General features: G+C 47.0%; 1 protein-coding gene and 2 non-coding genes across 3 annotated transcripts in view; all 3 read right to left on the reverse strand.

Annotated features, from left to right (window-relative positions):
• Positions 1 to 13,297, reverse strand: part of LOC8027735 (neuron navigator 2-like) — a 244,850-nt gene that overhangs the window by 121,356 nt on the left and 110,197 nt on the right. The gene's annotated exons all lie outside the window — the stretch shown is intronic.
• Positions 3,728 to 3,801, reverse strand: Trnai-aau. The gene has a single exon. It is a non-coding gene; the product is annotated as a tRNA-Ile (tRNA).
• On the reverse strand, positions 10,116 to 10,189 carry Trnai-aau. Its single transcript has one exon. It is a non-coding gene; the product is annotated as a tRNA-Ile (tRNA).

Below are 13,297 nucleotides of genomic sequence, written 5' to 3' on the forward strand. Positions count from 1 at the left end.
CTCAAATGTTGTAATATGGGGATTTATAGCTGGTTCCCGATGGGTTACATGAAGTTTTATGGTGTGAAATAAATACTAATAAAACTCACGTCAGCAGAAATAAAAAAAAACATGTGCAAACTAGTATTTTTACCGACTGCGTGCTTGACTTGTAGCTTATACAACATGTGACGTCACCCAACCAGAGAGCGAAAGAAAATTTAAAGGTTGGTTTTCTGCATTTCCTTCACTTGCCGTGTTCTCTGTAATTATTATAAATTTAGAGATAATAAATAGCTTCCCTGAAAGAAAACAACCTGGTATTAAAAACTTTTTAGTTCGGGCAGCTAAAAAAAACACACAAAAAAACAACAACAAAACGTCAGATCTCTTTTATAAGGAACAACAAAGAAACGTTGTGATCTACACTTACGAGCAGACGAAGATTGTACAGCATGAAAAACAACAACAAAGGAGTTAACAAAGAAGGATTCCATGCGTACTGCCAAAACAGTCTCGCACCAAAGAAACCACAGATGCGTGCAATCAGTTCGGCGCTTACATGCGCTTGCACTCCCCAAAAAAAAAAAAAAAAAAAAAGCTCAAAATAAAAAAAAAATAAAAAACGGGAAGAAAGACATTCTCGCCTCAGAATATGAATAGGGAAACGCTCCCTACGGACGCAGATGCACTGGACCCAAGATAATGATCCGCCTGGGGCAGATGTTCTATAGCGGACCCGGATATCGTATCCAGGACAGAGTCCCTTCGGAAAGCCGAGGACTTCCGTGGAAGATAACAAGTCTTGCTTTCCTCGTTTTCTATTCGTTTTTTGGCGGAGTATTAAATGCGAGTATTATAAACATATCTTCACTTTATTTTGTTACGTAAATACCTACCTGGAAGAACTAGACTGTGCTGAGGTATAACTGCATTTTGAGTCGTTCAGTTATTATCGCGAAAAATCCATAGAAGCTAAAAATCAAACAAACTCGTCGTATTAATTTTGCGGTGCCTTAATGCTACGCACTTAATAATTTACAATTCGGTGCTAAAATCGAAATATTTATGGTCTTTCTTTTGCTTTCGAGATTAAGCGATTAAAAATACTCGTTGCATTCCCTAACGTATACTACCTAAAAATTGCGCGATTGCAGAACGTACTACCTAACAATTGCGCGATTGCACAACGTGCGCGATTTATCGCTATACAATGGCGTTTCACACACATACGATCCCGGGATTCTCTTTCCACCTCAGTTTAAGCTAGTGCGCGCATTTGTCAGTAAAATTACAAATTTCGAATAATGCGTGGTGCACTAGAAGAGTCAACAAAATAAAAAAAAATGAATCGAATATTCGAGACAATATAGTACGGATATCTCCGAGGAAGTACGCCTCCCAGGCCCCACCCGTTTGCCGAATATGTTTTAGTCACAAATACAATACAAAAAGAGCGTTCAAAAAGCCTGGACGTTGGGAAGAAACATATGGCTAACAGGAGCTAAGTCACAACAAAAATATATTATTAAAAGAAAAAAAAGTAGCGAAATAAAGCAACCAAAAAGATGGAGACACTGTGTGAAAAAGCGAAGTAATAAAAGTCAGTCAACTCTTCTAAATGAATCCCGGACAAAAGCTCACCGGACAAAAGCTCACCGGACAGAAGCTCACCGGACGAAGGCTCGCCGGACAAAAGCTCACCCATTTTTTCACAGACCCGGACAAAAGCTCGCCAGCAGAAAGTTGTATGTTGGTTTAACACGAGCGCGGACAATTTAGGTGCATGCGTGCGACACTAAAATGCAACGATAGATTAAATCTTACAAGCGCATGGTTTATTTATCGATTGGTTAGAAGCGAATGCAGTCCATTAATAGCTCCAGCAGTCTTGGTAGATCTCGATGTAGTTGGAACCCCTCGAAAATATTTTCCAGACAATTCTGCAGGCGCAGAGTGGTTTTTCGCACCCGTTTCTCTGGGGGTTCACCTCTCCGGGTTTGGATCAATGCCGTGGCAACGAGTGCCTGAGTCTGCTGTAGGCATTCAATCAGCATCCAGACGCTTGGATGGGCTTGGCAGAAAAGCTTCTGTAACCCGGCATTCCATCCTTCGCAGGTGTTGTTTGTCCGGTCTTCATCTTGAAGAGTGGCGTCGTACATATTCCGCCGTTCCGGGGGAAACTTCACTCGTCGTGGGTGCACAGTCAGGCAAAGGGAGGAATTCGCTCTGGGTGCCGCCGCAGAAGAAGCAGAAGCATAACGGAAGGGGCCGTTGACATACGTGCAATTAAAATAGTCCAGCAGATCGCCGATGTCGCCGGTAGACTTTTCCCTGATGTAGGTTAGTCCTTCGGGCACAGGTTGTGATGGAAGGAACGCCAGCCTACCCAAAGTTCCGCACAGCTTTCTAAATCTGTCATCTGTCTTGTACCTGTCCAAAAGGAGCAACTCTCGTTTCTTCAAAATATTTTAAAAACTTCGCAACACAGTGGTTTGGATATTACAGTTTTGCTTCAGTTTCCCTTTCACATCACCTGAAATAATCCTTGATTTCAGATACATTTACGGCGCACAATAACGGAAAGAATTTAATTTTCCTAACCACTCACTTCAAATAGTACCCTGAACCCTAAGAAAACCCACGCATTACTGATGAAAAGACATCGTGCCTAACCTTGATATGCGCGTTTAGCGTGATATAAGCAAACTGAAAAAGCGAGGTCACCGAACGGTGACTTCGCTTCTTCGGTCACTCTTCGGGTTCAAAAACTTCGGTTCACGAAGTTTCCTGGGCGTGGCGTAAGGGTGCTCCGGCATACCTTGAGTCACGCAAGCTTGATCTTATCAGCTCCACTCGGTTTCGGTGAACTAAATTGTGGTCCCAAATCGTTGCTTCTCTGCATGTCATGGCTTATCTGTCGACACATTTTCACAAATACCAGTTCTCCTAAAAATAATGCAATGTCCATCACGTCCGTACTTTATGCCAGCCTGTGTTTCACCCGGGTAGCGAAAAAAAAAAAATTAGGTGAGCTTTTGTCCGGGTTAGTGAAAAAACGGGTGAGCTTTCGTCCGGTGAGCTTTTGTTTGGTGAGCTTTTGTCCGGCTACCCTTCTACACAACCTCGCAATCCCAGATCAGGTGGTTCGATCGGAAAGTCCGGACACCGGAAACCTTACCCGAGTCCTAGGTTCTGTATAATCTATAGACCAAGATGCGGCTATAATATCACGCCGCTGCGGAAGTGCTACTGTCGGCACGGGGCATGCGCAGACGCTTCACGTTACCCTAATCTCGTTTCTGCGCATGCGCGGTGCCCGACGCCTGGCAAACGCGGGCTGGTTTCTAAACAGCGAGTTAGCACAATAGTGAGTTTTAGTATTGCGTATACGAGCAAACGCAAGCGCTATGCGTTTGTGTTAGCGTTGCGTGTTCCACGCTGCGCATGCGCGAAGTGGCCATGCTGCAGTCCAAGGCCGCGGTTTGGGCTCCGCGCACGCGCAGTGTGGAACACGCAAACGCATAGCGCTTGCGTTCGCTCCGTATACGCAATACTAAAACTCACTATTAACTACGTGTCCGTGGCCACTCACTACTCAAGAAAAAAAAAAAGAGAAACAGGTATGTAACGTAATTTATAAATCTCACAAAAATACTAAGGTATAAAAAAGTCACGCGTTAAAACAAAAGCAGGCTCTCAAATTCTGCAAGCCATCTCTTAATATTCTATAATAAAAAAAAGGTATTGACCTGCACAGGGATCGAACCTGTGACCTTCGCGTTATTAGCACGACGCTCTAACCGACTAAACTAGCAGGTCTTTTTCTTTTTTTTTTTTTTCTTTATTGCCTGTTTTTGTTTTACAGGTTTACTTCTTCAATAAAAGGTTAAAACATGAGCCAATTTGGCTGATGAGGAAAGTAACACAGAGTACAAATCGTCAGAGATCTTTGAGGGTCGCAAGCTTTTCAACCAGTGGCAGCCAGTCAGGAAGTGGCTGCTCCACCTTATAAATTTCTTTCAGGTAACACATGCTTTCAACGAAATACCTATGAACAGGACGCACATTAACATCCGCGTGCCGTACCGCCATACGGCATTGCCACAGACTATACAGTGAAATGAGCATAAACATGTCATAGGGAACAGTGTCTCCACCTTCCACCAACAAGTATCGTATGCCATACGGCGTTAACGGGAGATCTTTTTTTAAAGTTCTTTGAAGGATGTCCCAAAAAAACACCGCATCCCAGCAATCTAGGAATACATGTTCTAAGGTCTCAGGTTTTTTACACAGCAAGCAGTTTTCAGACCATGCTACTGGTATGCCATTGGACACTAACCAGGTCTTGACAGGGAGCGTTTCACTGTGCAGTTTAAAGAAAAACGTTTTTGCACATGCGGGGACAATCATTCTCTTGACTCTTTTTAAAACGTCTTGTCCTGGTGCGGCACTGTACAAGGATCGGTACAAGGGGACGGGAAACAGCGAGTCGGTCAGATCTCTCGACAACCGTTTACGGGGCACTTCTGACAAATATTCTAGCGAGAACCGTGCTCTTAAAAACCTATATGCGTCGATGACTTCCTTTAAATACCCTCGAATCAGGCCGCTGTAGCCACTTGACGCCACAATAAACTCAGGTATCACGTCTCGTAACCTCACTTGAATCACGGTGCGTAAAAATGGGTCCCTTTGGTCCCGAAGGAAAATAAACCTGTTCACGAGCTGCCTGATGAATAAATGAGAAAGACCAAGGCCCCCCGTTTTGACTCGGCGGAAAATGTTCGTTCGACTAGTTCGCTCCCAAACCGAATTCCATATAAAAACCGCAAACACTCGGTGCATACGTTGAATGTTATTCCGTGAACAGTGCAGCACCTGTAGCACGTACCACAGCTTAGCCATAAAAAAAAAAAACATTGCATACTGTGACCCGCGCAAACATAGACAAACAGTTTCCCCCCCCCACTTGGTCGCCTTTGAGCGCATGGCTTCTGTTTCTTCGCGCCAGTACTCGTCATTGTTTCGGTAGTGTTCCAAAGGCACGCCAAGATAACGCACGGGCGTGGCAGACCAGACAATGCGTTCAAACACCATTGACGTTGACGGCCAGTCGCCGTGCCAAAAACCGGTACACTTGTGCCAGTTCACTGAACTACACGTGTGTTCACAAAACACCCTAGTTAGATCAATGGCTCTTTTCACACTTTCCTTGTCGGTACAAAAAATAGCTACGTCATCCGCGTATGACAGCAGACGAACTTCGCTAGCTTGCAACCAAAAACCTTTCACATAACTATCGCGTATAACACTTAAACAAAAAGGCTCCAAGAAGATACAAAAAAGCAGCGGCGAAAGTGGGCAACCTTGCCGCACTGATGAAAAAAGGCGAATCCGTTCGCTAACACTCTTGTTGATAACTAAACTGGTGGCGCAGTTACGGTATGCCATGCGCACGCCATCACACAAAACTGATCCTAAATTCACATGCTTCAAAATAGAAAAAATAATATCGTGGGACACCCGATCAAAAGCTTTTCCGAGGTCTATCTGTACCACTGCGACCCTTCGGTCCATCGCATCACAACATTCTAAGATGGAACGCGCAACATGTACAGCTGCAACGGAAAAAGAGTAGCACAAGTGACCGATGACCGGAGCGGCAAAATCGCGACACGCGGCGCTCTTGTTCCCAGGCGTGCCGATAGCGAGAGTGCCAGTCACGTTGCATGTCTCAACGCGGGGGTGGCCGGCAGAAAATTGAGAGATAAGATAGCTGTTAAAATGAGGGCTTTAGGATGGGCTGTTTTTTGCCGGCCACCCCCCCCCGTTGAGACATGGAACGTGACTGGCACTCTCGCTATCGGCGCGCTCGGGAACAATAGCGCCGCGTGTCGCGATTTTACCGCTCCGGTCGTCGGTCACTTGTGCTACTCTTTTTCCGTTGCAGCTGTACATTCGTGACGATACTTCTCCCCTTGATACCACATGTTTGATGCGGACCGACTATAATACTTATAACGCTTTGTAGCCGTTCCGCCAACACCTTCATTAAAATTTTGTAATCAACGTTTGTCAGTGTTATAGGACGATAGGACCCTACTTGGCGGAGTTTCACGTGATCTTCACACTTGGGAATTAAAATCGTATGGGTACATAGAAAGGACGGAGGCAAAGCTTTAAGACGGTACGCTTCACTAAACACGCGAAGCAATAAAGGTGCAATTTGGTCTTTGAATGATTTATAAAATTCCGCTCCCAGACCATCCGGTCCAGGCGATTTTCCGGGCTGCAAATGGTCTATGGCTTTTTCAACTTCGCCCAAAGCTATTGGCTGTTCTAGTCTTTCTTTAAGGTCTTCGTCTAGCCTCGTCATTAACGGCAGATAAAGCCTTTCAAACTCCGTCAACTTCGGCTTGCGATAACTGAAAAGCTCCTGATAATATTCAACAAACGCGCGTTCCACGGTTGTTCTATCACTAGACAGAACTCCTTGATACAAGATTTCGCTTATTTCATTTCCTCGCGCGTACTTCTTTTCCATTCCCAAAGCTCGTTTCGTTGGTATCTCGCCAAGCGATAACCGTTTCAAACGCGATCGCACCATGGCTCCCTTATAGCGTTCGGTATCAAGAGCCTCGAGTTGTTTTTTCAACTTGACTATGTCTTCTGAAAAAAGACCTGGTGAACGACATTCTTGGCGCGTTAACTCTTGTAGCAGGCAGCTTAGCTGTCTTATGTATTTCGTTTCCTCGTGTTTTAAAGAACTAGATCTTTCGATGGCACTCATTTTTATCTCTTGTTTAAAAAATTCCCATTTTGCGCCGATACCATCCTCTGCACGAGTCAAAGAGCAGAGATTTTCCCGAACATTACCTACGAAGATATCGTCCTCTAATAACTTAGTATTAAATTTCCACCATTCCCAACTGAATTTCTTGTTAGCGTCCGGGGAAGAGGACAACATAAAAGAAACGAGGCAGTGATCGCTAAAAGACACGTGATCCACTGCGTAATTTTTGCTTATCGCGATAAGTTCGGAGGAAACGTAGGCCCTGTCTAAACGCGCGTGGCTCGCTCCTTGGAAGTGTGTAAACTGTAGGCTCCTTGCACTTGATGAAAAGTGAGCAACGTCTTCCAGTTCACACCGCTGTATCATATCGCACAAGTATTCAGAACTGACGTCTCTATATCGTGCTCCATTCGATCTATCCTCTGGGGCGCAAACGCAGTTAAAATCCCCCAACAAAATGGCTAGGCGATCTGTTTGAATATACTTCGTAATATTTTCAAAAAAAAACCGTCTTTCCTCAACCCGGTTAGGAGCATAAATACACACCACGCGAAAGGTGAAACTACAATAAGAAAAATCACAAAGTACCATCCTACCCGACTCACAACTGATAACTTGTTCAACCTTTCCAATACACTTTTTAAGGAACACCAAACATCCACCGGACATCCCAACTGCGTGGCTAACGCACACATTGTACTGAGACCCGAAAATCCGCACCATGCTTTCCGTCCGGTCTTCACTTTCTATCTTTGATTCTTGTACTGCGACAATGTCAAGGTTTTTATCGGCAAACAGGCGGCTCAGCTGACATTGCCTGCGTCTGGAACATAGGCCCCGCACATTTATAGTGCCCACACGTAGGGGTCTTTCAAGCATAAGCTTTAGGTGGAAGCCCGGTGGAGAACATAGAACTTACAAGGTCAGTCAGTGGCGTGCCGAAAAGACTTACTGCTTCTGTTCCTTGTTACGCGTTAAAGGCACAGACTGGGTCTTGAAACGTCCTACCTTGCCACACCATTCGCGCTCTAGGCGCCTCAGCTGAGCCTCCCCCCGGCCTGAAGGTGGGTCCTCCAGCGCCCGTTTCGCGCTCCCCGTCACTACGTCCATATCGTTGTTCTGATCGTCGTCCTTAGAAACTACGGTGTCTTCTCGTTGCGCGGGTCCCGCCGGGGTGCTAGAAGTCTCCGTGGCTTGCTCGGGCACAACGTCTTGGCTCGCCTCGGTGTCCACCTTTTCTCTCGGTGCCCCGTGCGGAAGCTCCGGTGCCACAGGTCCTGGTATTGAGCTGGCCGCTGCCGCCTCGTTGCGTGGTTGCTGGGCCAGTGAAGTCGACGGTGCGGCTGCCATCTCAGCCTCGTCCTCGTCCATCACCAGCTCGGATGCTACCGTGTCGGTGTTGCTGCCGGTGACACGGGCGTACGTCTTGACGCAGTCCCTGGTTTCATGCCCAAAGGCTCGGCACTGCGAGCACCGAGGTGCTCTGCAGTCTCGACGTATATGGCCAGTGCGCCGGCAGCGCAGGCATATCGGTGCGCGTCCGGGGACGACGACCAGGACCGTGCCTCCGCCAATCCGAAGCTGGTGTGGGAGGCTCTCCAACGGTATGCCTTCGTTCAACGTCATCCGCACGGCCAGCGTTGTAGACTCGACGTCCACGAAACCTTCAACCTTCCAGGTCTCTCGAGTGATATCCTTGACAGACCCGTACGGCTCGAAGGCCCGTCGCACCGAGTCCACCGGGACGTCAAAGGTCACCCAGTGGAGCTTTATACGCAGCTCCCTCCGGCTGGGGTCGACGACGTGGCACAGCTTGCCCTTTACCTGCAGACTTCCGGCCTCCAGCAGTTTCGCCTTCGCCTCCGGCGTGCGCAACTTGAGCAGCCAGACGTGACTCATATGGTAGGCTCCCAGGCCTGCCACGTCCGACAGAATGCCTACCTGGTGTAACGGCTGCCTAAAGTCCTCAATCCGGTAGGGGCGTCCTTCAAGGTCAGCGTGAAGCACAACGCTGAGTTTCGCCGTCTCCCCGGTCGGCAGCGGAGGCAGTTGAAGCCTATAGTCCTTCGGCAAAAGGGTAACACCATTATCACCGCGGCCGGGCTCGGCCGCCCCCGATGACGGAGAGCGATTCATATCACGTCCGCTCGCTATCGCGTCCGGAAGTGGAATCCCTGAACTGAACTAGCAGGTCAGATGGGGGCAATGAATTGACAACTGCAGTCAGTTGATAGAATCAAGGTTTAGCCTCGCTACTTTGTCCCTACGCAGATGATTGTTAGTTGCCTACTTCTTTGGTACCCGGTAAATTGACACCTCATTACTCGTCACCCAGTTACTCTATATCTGCCACCCATTACTTAGTACCCGTTATTTGTTATCGTTACTCCCCCATTGTTAATCGTTACTCGCCACTGGTTCTTCGCTAACGATATTAGTGATTTTTAGTATTGCGTCTACGAGCAAACGCAAGAGCTATTCGTTTGCGTTACCGTTGCGTGTTCCAGGCTGCGCATACACGAGGCCGCCACGCGCCAATCCAAGGCCGCGGATCGGGCTCCGCGCACGCGCAGTGTGGAACACGCAATGCCAACGGAAACGCACAGCGCTTGTGTTTGCTCGTATACGCAATACTAAAACTCACTATTAACTACGTTTCCGTGGCTAGTAAGTCTTTAAAAAAAGAAAGGGAAAAAAATGAAAGCCTTTACAACTCCCTGTAACGCCGAATTGGAGCGGAGCTCTTGAGGAGGAGGAGGGAAGGGTACTGAGGGGAGCCCTTCCTTCCCTCCTCCTCCCTCGTGATCCTGCCTGCTCCTCCCGAATGAAAGGGCTCCGGTTCGAAGCCGGCCGAGGGACAAGAGATAAAAGTCTTTTAAAATCATTTTCCGGAGTAATCAAAATTCGGATTCGTGCCCCCTGCTCATCCTCCCTGCTCCCCTACTTCCTCCTCCTCCCCTCCTTTCTCCTTCTCCCCTCATGGGGGTCACGTGATCTTGGGGGGGGGGGGGGAGGGGTTCACGTGACCCCTGAACCTGGGGGTCACGTGACCTGGGGGTGTCGCGTGACCTGGGGGGTCACGTAACCTGGGGGGTCACGTGACACGTGTGGTCACGTGAGCTCACGGTTACGCCGACTTCGACGCCGACGGCGGCGCCACTCAAGCCGGAAACAGGCACCTAAGAACTGCGCTCTAAAAAAAGAGAAACAGGTATGTAACGTAATTTGTAAACCTAACAAAAATACCACAGTGTAAAAAAATCACGGGTTACAGCAATAGCCCTATATTACATTCTGCAAAGCCATTTCTTAAACATTATGTAATAAAAAAAGGTATTGGCCTGCACAGGGATCGAACCTGTGACCTTCGCGTTATTAGCACGACGCTCTAACCGACTGAGCTAGCAGGCCAGATAACGCAAGAAATTGACAGCTGGAGCCAGTTGATATAATCAAGCTTTAGCCTCAATACCTCGTCACTACACAGCTCATTGCTAGTTGCCTATACTTCCTTGGTACCCGGTAAATCGACACCTCATTACTTGTTACCCAGTAACTCTCTAGCTACCCCCCATTACTTACCATTCGTTATTTGTTATAGTTACTCCTCAACTGTTAATCGTTACTCGCCACTGGTTCTTCGCTAGCGATATTAGTGAGCTTTAGCATTGGGTATAGGAGCAAACGCAAGCGCTATGCGTTAGCGTTAGCGTTGCGTGTTGCACGCTGCGCATGCGCGAATGTGCCATGCGCCAATCCAAGGCCGTGGTTCGCGCTCCACGCACGCGCAGTGTAGAACACGCGACGCTAACGTAAACGCACAGGGCTTGCGTTCGCTCTTATACGCGACACTAAAACTCACTACTATTAGATCAAATCCGTTGCGTTTATTTCCCTCCCGCGGAACGCAGGTTTCAAACGATGCGGCTCAAACCGCATCCACGGAAACAAGCGCATGGAACGGTGCACAAAAACCGTAAACTCGCCCCCACCAAATAAGAACAAAAATAAAATAAAAGTACGATGGCCCGTTTTACCGTATCTGAGAAACGGTGAAGGCGACAGTCCCATTGAGCCAATCAGCGCGACGGACGGAGTCACGTGACTCTACTCTACCTCACTAATTGCGCGCCGTACCGTCGAAGCTGCAGGGGCGGGAGAGGGAGGACAGCCAATTCGGTACGAATTTTAAATCACGCGGAGGTCACTATTCCACGCGAAGTATTTCTTACAAGAGTTGGTTGTCGGAGGAAGGAGCGATGCTTTGGCCGTTTGAGACGTGCGCGTCTTGATAAGATAACGTCTATTTAATCTAAAATGAAGCTACATATATTTTTATGCTCCACATAAAGGTGGAAGTTAGTGATGCCCCGCGAGAAATGGGCATTTTTTTTACTTCGGTTCTCGGGGTAAAAACGAGTATAGGGGAAGAAAATCGACGTTGTGGACACAGGAAAAAAGTTCGAGCAAGACACTTTCCTCCCTTTCCCTCTTCTCCAACTATTAAGTCACCCATTTCGTCGTTTACCCTGAGACTTGGTTTTTTTTTAGAAGAGCAGAAGTAACAGAAAAAACAGACAGGTCTCAAAACCTGTCTGTTTTTTCTGTTACTTCTGCTCTTCTAAAAAAAACCCAAGTCTCAGGGTAAACGACGAAATGGTTGACTTCCACCAGCTAGCCTGCACTTTGACTCTTTTCTTATTAAGTCACACTCTAGCCGTTGTGCCTTTCACTGTCACGTGCTTCGCCCCTGTCGCTCTGATTGGTTCCAAGGGAACGTAGCGTAGCGATCTTTGCCAAGTTCAGGTAAAATAAAGTACCGGGTGTTCGCAGGAACAAAAAAAAAAAAAAAATAGCCGCGGTTTATGGGTCTCGTAAAGAAACTATGCATCGCAGAAAGCTCGAACTCCGTGAGGATGTGCCTCTAGTGGTTGGTTACGCAGAGCGCGTAAATTTGAGAACACGACGTTATTTAGTTCGAAAGATTATTGGAAAAGACAATTTGTCTGCCAGCTGACGTCCACCTAAGCCTAATATCGACAAAACAAGAACTGACATGGTGGACGCATGTAAAGTTTATATCAATAAAAAAAAAATCTCGTCAGCAAGAAAGGTAATATTGGTGAAAAGGTAAAAACGCGCGAATAAAAACGAGAGCAATAGAGACACAAAGACTACAGGACAGGCGCTGGATCATTCCTATCCTGTCATATCATTGTCTTCACTGTCCGCGTTTTGTTCTCGTTTTTTTTCTTCAAATTTTAACCAGTATAATTTAACTAGGGTTCTGCGTTTTCGGAGTTCATTTTTTTTCTCTTGAAATTGGGGGTATTTTTTTCAAGGTTTAATTTTTCCTTAATTTTTCGGTGTTTTTTTGTAAATTTGTTACGATTTTACCTATTTACGCAAAAAAACGCCCAATCTGTAATTAGGCTACAATCGCTCACAATGTCATTTCATGTTTTGAAGTAAACTTCATTGGCGTCAGCTTATTGCACAAATTTCGTCCTTCTCAACTACCTTTCGATCCAGGTAACTTCACACTCTCAAACTCTCGCGTTTTTTCCCAGCCGCTAACGACACATTCTCACAGAGTTCGGGCTTTCTGCGATGCGTATAGTTTCTTTGTCCCGAGCCAAAAAACACGGTTCTCTTTTCTCGTGAACGGCCCGCGTAGCAGCGATTCCGCCAGGCCCTTTTATTCTTCCAGAAAACACGTGGTCGGGGGCGGCGTTCCGCGGCCATAAAGACCCCTCCTACCATAAAGCCTTGCCCCGAGGATACACTAACGGCCCCCATAAGGAAAACCGGGTACAAGAACGGGAGTAGATCGTAACGAGTGGCAAAAAGAAATGGATCACACGAGCTGCTACGACTCGGTCGTCTGCCTGATCCCAGAGAACAATTCGGGGGAGTACCCGAGGAATTACGGGATTTGAGGGCTGGGGGGGCCACACGGGTATACGTTGGGATCCGTGTAGTTCTTTCTATGAATCAGCCTTAGCCAGTGTTTTTCGCAGGTTAATAACGACAGCTTTGGAAAGAGACTAACCTGGTCCACCACGAAATGCTTCGCGCTGATTCAAAAGTGACTCTAACAGCACTATTATTCAGTTTCGATTACGTTTTGAAACTGGCCAGTTGAGGGAAGAAACAGCAGGTAAGGACCCTTCTCGGCGTATTCGAACTCTTCAGTGCGTATGCATAGACTGCGCGACACTCTTAGCACGAACGAGCGATTCCGTTATTTTATTTTTTAACTTTAGAATTAAAATGATGTCGCCAGAACTCCTAGCGCTGTGCGGAAAAAACTGATTGGGGCACCAAGATAAGGGAAAATGTTTGATTCTCTTCAATGCCTTGTCTGAGTAACATGCAAAGGAGTGGCGACGTCCTGTTTGCACTAGCTGTGACGTGCAGGGTACATATATCTGTAGTATATAATGTCCGAAAAGGAACCGTAATACTGGGTTTCAATTTTAACGAGCATTTAGTATTGACAGGCATCTTACACAAATC

The sequence above is a fragment of the Ixodes scapularis genome, unplaced genomic scaffold (assembly GCF_016920785.2).
Source record: "Ixodes scapularis isolate PalLabHiFi unplaced genomic scaffold, ASM1692078v2 PGA_scaffold6__148_contigs__length_123643588, whole genome shotgun sequence".
In the NCBI taxonomy this organism is placed as follows: domain Eukaryota; kingdom Metazoa; phylum Arthropoda; class Arachnida; order Ixodida; family Ixodidae; genus Ixodes; species Ixodes scapularis.